We start from the raw sequence: 8,470 nt of genomic DNA, 5'->3' as shown, positions 1-8,470 counted from the left end.
TGGGGCATATAGTGATGTAGCTGGATTTGCTGCTACCCCAAACAAGGTCAAGTTCTATAAGGAAAGGAGACTGGATATTGGTTGGGTAAGCATCTAGCAGGGTCTGCCTCACTTCCGGCCTCCCTGGAGATTTCACACTGGTCGAGATAATCACATCCACATGTGATTACGAATTGTGATCCTGCTTTTAAGGAAAAATGCAGGGACCTTTGGTGGGGTAGGATAAGGAGGCCTGGACTACTCTCTGGGGAGATCAGGAGAGGCTTCCCTGAGGAAGTGATAACGAGGTTTTTGCCCTGGAGGAAATCGCAGTGTGTGTGAGGACACGAATGTATTAGAATGGAATCAGCTGCCAGACTCTCTGCTGAGTGAGAAGCAGGATGGTATAGTCGTTAGGTCCTGGATTTACTTGCTGTGTGACTTTGGGCGAGTCACGTCTCCTCTCTGAACCTCAGTTTCCTCATGTGCAATAAGGGGATAATAAAGTCCACAGTAAATGATCTCAGGGTATTGCATTGCCCACCTCCAGGGGCTGTGAAATTGTGCAAAGTGGCATTATTAAACAGGATCCATTGTAATCATTGCAATTAATTTCTATAAGCCAAGGGCTGAAGGAATCCAAAGGAGAAGTTTGTGGGTAGAAGTCGCCCAGAATCTTTGACAGGCTTGCGGCATAATCGGACAGGTGTGTGGGATGGACCCATGTTCTCCAAGCCAGTGGTTCTCAAACTTGAGTATTTTCATCAGAATCGCTTGGAGGGTTTGTTAGCCCCGCCCCCAGGCCTGGGCCCCACCCAGTGATTCAGATTCAGTGAATTTGCATCTCTAACAAGTTCCAGGGCATGCTTGATGTTCTCAGGACCTCAATTTGAATAACACTGCTGTAAATCCCAGACACGAGGGAGGCAGGTGTGCTGTGGGCTAAAGGCTGGAAGCAGAAGGTAGATGGAGGATTCGTGCTCTCGGATCTTGCAGGGAAGGACTGTGGGCACCCCCGGGCACCCCCCCACACAAAGGCCTGGGTAATCCCCGTGTCCCAGAGGCTAGGGTGTCTGGGAGCTCCAAATTCCCTTGAATAATCCAATTCTGAGACTAAGCCCTTGGCTCTGTGCCCCAGTAGGCAGGCCTGCAGCCCTGCCTGCTCCTGTACCTAGCTCTGCCCAAAGACCCCCAGATCTACACTGTTTCAGAAATCCAGTGACCTTGGAGGGCCAGAGGAGCCATTTGTAGAAAGGGGGCTTCTGGGGGCATCTGTGTCAGCTGACAGGATGAACCCTTGGGGGCACCTCAGGGAGACGGTAGAGTTAGGGTGTCAGCTAGGACACTTCTGTCCTCAGTATTGTGGCCTCCTAAAATCATAGACAAGGCAGCTGTGATAAAGCGACTTGAGAAGATGACAGGCCACTGTTTAGAGGAGTGCTCGAGTCAAGGGGAGGCCCAGAGGTGGGGCTGCTGCCTTCGCCAATGCTGAAACTAGTGCTTCTCCCCTTGAATTTGTCTTATATCTAGGGGTTCCTAATAAGATCATTTGAAGAAAAGTTTCTCTTACTTTCCAAGAACTGAGACCCATTTTCCGAGATGGACCCTATCCCAGGTAGGAATTCTTTCTGCGTCTTCACCCCTGGGTGGGTGGGTGTCATCTTAGAAGAGTTCTCCTTGTCTGTAAGGTCTTAAACTGGGCCTGGATTTGCCTCCTTGTGACTTGTAAAGTGCAACTCATTCACTCATTCATTCATGCATTCAACCACTGTTTATTGAGCACCTACTATGTGCCAGGTCCTGTGCCAGGGTCCCTGTCTTCTAGGAGCTCAGACTGGAAGGGGAAACAGATAAGAAAACAGACAAGGCTAATGTAGTGGTATAAGTGCTATAGTTACTAGGTTACTTATGAGGTTAGCCTAGGAGAAGTGAGGGTACTAAAACATACCCACCCAATCTAGTGGGGTGGAAGGGACAGATTTGCTAGGACCTGAAGGCTCAGCCATGCTCAGTCAGAGGAAGTGAGGGGAAGAGTGTTTCCAGTTGAAGGAACAGCGGAAGCAAAGACCTGGAGGTAAGGGAGAGTGTGGCTCCTTTGGGAAACGAAGCAGAATTCCACTTGCCTGGTGTACTGGGCTGGAGGGAGGAGTAGAGATGATGCTGGTCAGAGAGGCAAGGCCTGACCCCACCGCAGACCTTGGAGGGTAGAGCGGCTCAGGTGGGACTTCTTTTTTTTTTTTGTATTCTATTTTATTATTATTGTTATTTTTTGCTGTACGCGGGCCTCTCACTGTTGTGGCCTCTCCCGTTGCGGAGCACAGGCTCCGGACGCGCAGGCTCAGCGGCCATGGCTCACGGGCCCAGCCGCTCCACAGCATGTGGGATCTTCCCGGACCGGGGCACGAACCCGTGTCCCCTGCATCGGCGGGCGGACTCTCAACCACTGCACCACCAGGGAAGCCGTGTATTTTATTTTATTTATTTTTTATACAGCAGGGTTTTTTTTTTAAAACCTTTATTTTTTTATTTATTTGTGGCTGCATTGGGTCTTTGTTGCTGCACACGGGCTTTCTCTAGTTGCGGCGAGCGGGGACTACTCTCCGTTGCAGTGCGCGGGCTTCTCATTGCGGTGGCTTTTCCTGTTGCGGAGCACGGGCTCTAGGCGTGCAGGCTTCAGTAGTTGTGGCACGCAGACTCAGTAGTTGTGGCTTGCGGGCTCCAGAGCTCAGGCTCAGCAGTGTTGGCGCACGGACTTAGTTGCTCCGCAGCATGTGGGATCTTCCCAGACCAGGGCTCGAATCCGTGTCCCCTGCATTGGCAGGCAGATTCTTAACCACTGCGCCACCAGGGAAGTCCCAGGTATCAAGGTTTTTTAAAAAACGGGCCTGAATAGGGACTTCCCTGGCAGTTCAGTGGTTAGGACTCCGTGCTTCCACTGCAGGGGGCATGGGTTTGATCCCTGGTTGGGGAACTAAGATCCTGGATCCTACATGCCACGTGGCATGGCCACAAACAAACAAAAATGGGTCTGAATAAATGACAGTGTCTAGAGATGTGCACTCCAGTGGAACAAAAAAACATAAAGAAACACAAGGGAATTATTCCTATAAAAATCTGAATAGGGACCTCCCTGGCAGCTCAGTGGTTAAGTCTCTGCGCTTCCAATAGCAGGGGCGTGGGTTCAATCCCCTGGTCAGGGAACTAAGATCCCACATGCCTGTGCAGCCAAAAAAAAAAAAAAAAGTCTGAACAGTGGTTCCTTTTAGGGAGAGAGAGGGAGAGGGCTGGGATTGGGATGGGGCACAGAGAGGGGAGTTTCTGGGGAGTCTGGCAAAGTTCTATTTTTTTTTTTTGGCCACACCATGCGGCTTGTGGAAGGCTTGTGGGATCTTAGTTCCCCAACTAGGGATTGCACCGAGGGCCATGGCAGTGAAAACACTGAGTCCTAACCACTGAACTGCCAGGGAACTCCCAAAGTTCTATTTATTGATCCATGTGGTAGTTACAAGGGTGTTTGCCTCTCGCTAAGTTGTACATTTATTCTGTATGTTTTTCTGTTTGTCTTATTTTATAATAAAAAGGTTTTTTTTTTTAATTGTTGTTTGTTTTTTAAAGTGTGAACTCAGGAGTCAGCCACCTGGTTTCAAATCTCAGCTCTGCCACTTATAAGCTATGTCTTCTTGGGTGAGTTATAAGACCCTCTGGGCCTCAGTTTCCTCATCTGCAAAATGGGGATGAGGTTACAGGGTTGTTTTGAAGACAAAACAAGCTAGTATACTTGAAGCCCTTGGAGTGGTGCCTGGCACATAGTAATCCTGATACAGGTTTTTGCTATTTTTATGATTATTGCATTGTTATTCCCTATTTCCCTATCCCTTCTCCCATGTGTCTTCATGCCTCCGTGATCCCCTCTCAAGGAAAGGGGAAGGGAGAGCCAGCCTTGGCATTCTTTAATAACTGTGGCTGAACCTCTCATTGGCAGTGACAAGATAATCACAGCTTAAGTCTGGGATCTGGCTCTATGACCAGGGAGTGACGATCTGCACAGTATGGTCCTGCAAAGCGGACCTGATGCTGTTGGCTGTGCCTGTGGCTTAGGCTGCAGGGCCAGAATGTCCCTTCACCCCTCTGGAGGTGCCTGCCACCTGCTCCAATGATCTTACTGATGTCTGTCTTTCCTCGAAAGAGGACAAAGGGGCTGAGTTTCATGATCAAGGGATGGGCTTTGGTGGTAACATGAACTTGCTTTCTAACCCATCTCTGCCACTTAGAGAGGTTAAGGGATATAGGTATTAAGGGAGTCCCTCTTCTTCTTTGAGCCTTGTTATCCATTATTAATGATAATAATTGCACATACCTGGGGGGGTTGTGGAGAAATAATCCATGCATAATGCTTAATAGAAGGCCTGGCTCAGGGCCTTCACACATGCTGTTCCCTCTGCCTGGAATGCTTTTCCCTGCATTCATTGAGTAGCTGTTGGATCTTTCTCATTTCTTGGGGCTGGGCTTGAATGTTTCCTTGGCTTCCCCATTGAAGGAAGGAAGGAAGCCACTGCCACATCTCATTTATATTCTTTAGAGCATATATGTAATTTCTGGCCTAATACATTTATTATATTACTTTTTTTTTTAATCGTTTGATGCCCCCTGCCCTTCACTGGAATGTAAGTTCCATGTTGGCAGAGACCACATCTACCTTGTTCACTGCAGTACCTCCAGTGTCTAGTAGGTACTCAGCAATTATTTACTGAACAAATGAACAAAATCCACAAAAAGCCTGGGGGTGCAGAGGGTGGCAGCCATCTGTGACCACTGCTGTCGGGTGCAGGAAGGGCTCCAGGCCCCATTCCTGGTGGCTTCCTGACCTCAGGTCTCACTCTGTTCCAATGTTGGATCTTTGGGGACCATGTCCTTGTGCTACAGGGGTCTCAAAGTCACAGGCAGTGCCATGGAATCAGAAAACAGACAAAGGATTGGGAGTTGGGCAGACCTAGATGCTAGTCTTTGATGATCAATCATTAACAATCTCTGGGACCTTAAGTCAGTTGCTGAAGCTTTAGTTTTCTCATCTGTAATACCATCCAATATGGTAGCCACTCGCCACATGTGGCTATTTAAATTTAAGTGAATTCAAATTCAGTAAAAATTTAGTTCCCTGGTTGTACCAGCCACATCTCACAAGTTCAATAGCCACGTGTGGCAGGTGGCTGCTGTACTAGATGTGCAGATATGGCACATTTCCATCATGGTGGAAAGTTCAAGTCTAAAGGGACAGCTGACAAGTAACCTGGCGTGCAAGCACTGGCTATTGTATTTCTTCTTGCTTCCCTAATTTGCCCAGGTCAAGGGGAGAGAATGGAAAGGATACAGCAGCTGCTTCATTTATTTATGCGGTGTTGTTGGGTATGTGTTAAGTCCCTTTCATTTATCATCTCACTCCATCTATACAACCACCCTATTTTACAGATGAGGAAACTGGGGTTCAGAGAGGGGTTGTGACTTGCCAAGACCGTCCCTGGTGTTCCTGACTCCAAAAAATTGTGTCCTTAACATAAGAAGAGTCTGGGAGATAATAAGAACAGCTAATATATAGGGAGTGCTGATGATGGCTGTGTAAGGCACTCTTGGAAATTTGCTTTTATATAATCCTCATTCCAACCTTGGGCGGCTGAGGGTTCTCACCACCTCATTTACAGGTGAGGAAACTGAAATGCAGAAAGGAAGTGACTTGCCCAAGGCCACCCAGATGGGAAGGCATTTGTTTTTTTTCTGTCCTTGTCCCAGGCAACTTTCCTGTGACTCATATCCTCCTGGGGGAAGCAAAGAATAGCCAAGTCCATTCTCCCTCCCATGACATTGGAGACCCAGCCAGGTTTCTCTTCAAGTTCTGGTTCAAGTTGCCTACTTGGGGCAGGACCAGGAGACACCGTGGGCTGGTTCCCTGACTCTTTGGGTGGTTCTGGTCCCCCTGCTATCTAACTACTAGAGGCCCTAGGCATGGAAACTTGGCTTTGGGACCAGACCCAGCCACCTCCAAGACCAAGGGCTGGCAGGGAGAGCTGAGCAGAAGGCAGGGCTGGCCCCCTCCCCTTCTCTGTGTTTACCTTTTGAACTTTTATTGTGAGCTTATCTTTAAAGGGGAAAAATATTCCATAAACTTAAAATAGGCAAGACTTAATTAATAGCATGCTTTGTTCTTCTGATCCTTATCTATATAGGAAGAAACACCCCTTTTCAGTTTTGTGGGTCAAGGTGAAATTGCCCCTGGGGGCTTCCAAACAGCTCCTCCATTTTCTACTTTTTTTGAACTGTGGGACCCTTTGGCTTTTCCCTCCCTGGGGTGGAAAGGTTTTTCCCAACTCCTTAGCCTGAAGATTTCACCAAGGCCTTTTCTATTTACCAAACTACCAGTGTCACATGTTATAATTATTTCTTCTTAAATGATTCACAGCTACTATGCATTGAAGACCTACTCCATTAAGGGCTCCTAACACCCTTACGTGGTGGATCTTATTTCCACTTTACAGATGAGGAAACAGGCCCAAAGAGGAGAAATGACTTTCCCAAGGCTGCATAGCTCTAAGAAGTTGAGCTAGGCTTTGAATCAAGGGGTCCATGCCTCCATACACCCATGACTAATATTTATTGAGTACTTAGCTCTGGGCTCAAGGGTCCCATGACGCTAGCTTCTAAAACATGTCCTTATTTTCCTTGTTTAAAACATGTCTTTTTACTTCTTACAGTCCTACATGGCATGTATAATTATTCTCTCCATTTCACAGATGAGGAAACTGAGTCTCAGAGAGGTGAATTCATTTACCCAAAGTCACACAGCAATTAATGGTGGAGCTGTGATTTGCACCAATCTGTGTCTGATAGGTAGCCTGGCTCAGAGGAAAAGGAGTAGATTAGAAGCCAAAAAAGCCACAGCTTTTGCCTCTTCATTGTGTGGGCAATTCATTTAACCCTTCTGAACTTCATTTTCTTATCTGCAAAATGGGGACATTCTATTTTCCCAACTTCTTGAGGTGAGAATCAAATGGCTGGGAAACAATGGTTCTTGAGAACCTGCTCTCTCAGGGCCTGAGTTTATGCCTTATGCCAGTTTTGGATGGAATTATGGTGAAGTTTATCTTTGTAAAATTCTCTTCTGAGTTTTCCACAAAACATTTATCTTTCTTCCACAAACAGAGAAAAATAATTTAGGTATATTTTTAAACCATCTCATTTAATCCTTGCAACAACTATGAGATGGATGATCTTATTTGCACTTTAGGAGAGAAGTGATTAGAGAGAAAAGGAGTGACAGAGCTGGGGAACCACTAAGAAAGAACCTGAACCCAGTTCTGTCTGACCCTCAAATCTCCATTCCTGTCACTCCATGGAGGCAGATCCTCCACCCTGAGAAGGTTCTGGAGGGTTTGAAGTAGCGTTTTTTTAGATGGACTTTATATTTTAGAGCAGTTTTAGGTTCACAGCAAAGCTGAGTAGAAAGCATCAATACACAGAGTTCCCATATTACCACGTCCCCACTCCCCCGACCCATACACCGCTGTCCCGCCATCAACATCCCCACCAGAGTGGTACATTTGTTACAATTGATGAACCTACATTGACATGCCATTATCACCCAAAGTCCAGTTTATACTAAGGTTCACTCTTAGTGTTGTACATTCTACGGCTTTGGACAAAAGTATAATGACATGTATCCACCACTATAATATCACACAGAGTAGTTTCGCTGCCCTAGAAATTCTCTGTGTTCTACCTATTCATCCCCCCACCCCCTGCAATAACCCCTGGCAACCGCTGATCTTAGTGTCTCCATAGTTTTGCTGCATATAGTTGGCGTCATACAGTATGTAGCCTTTTCAGATGGGCTTCTTTCACTTAGTATTATGCTTTTAAGATTCTTCCTTGTCTTTTCATGGTTTGATAGCTTATTTCTTTTTTAGCACTGAATAATATTAGACTATCCCATTGTCTGGATGTACCATCGTTTATTTATCCATTCACCTATTGAAGCGCATCTTGGTTGCCTCCTAGTTTTGGCAGTTACGAACAAAGCTGCTGTCAACATCCGTGTGCAGGTTTTTGTGTGGACGTGGGTATTCACTTCCTTTGGATAAATACACAGGAGTTTGATTGCTGGATCTCATGGTAAGAGTATGTTGAGTTTAGTAAGAAGCTGCCAGACTGTTTTCCAAAGTGGCTGACCATTCCCACCAGCAATGAATGAGAGTTTCTGCTCCTCTGAAGACTTGAAGTAATTTTTGGAGAAAACCAGCCCCAGCTGAAGGAGGTGGGGATGCAGCCACTCTGAGGGTCCTTGGGCTCTCAAATGGGGCTGACCTTCCACAGCAGGCAGGAGACACTGGAGGCTGGAGAGAAATGGCCTGGGCCCAGTGCCACCAGGGAACTGACACCCTTGCTTTCCTAGAGCTCACACTCTCTGCTGTGTGGACAGCCAGCCTTGAGAGCAGGCCTGGGG

Source organism: Orcinus orca, chromosome 15 (genome assembly GCF_937001465.1).
Source record: "Orcinus orca chromosome 15, mOrcOrc1.1, whole genome shotgun sequence".
Taxonomy (NCBI): Eukaryota; Metazoa; Chordata; class Mammalia; order Artiodactyla; family Delphinidae; genus Orcinus; species Orcinus orca.
This window is presented reverse-complemented; position numbering follows the sequence as displayed.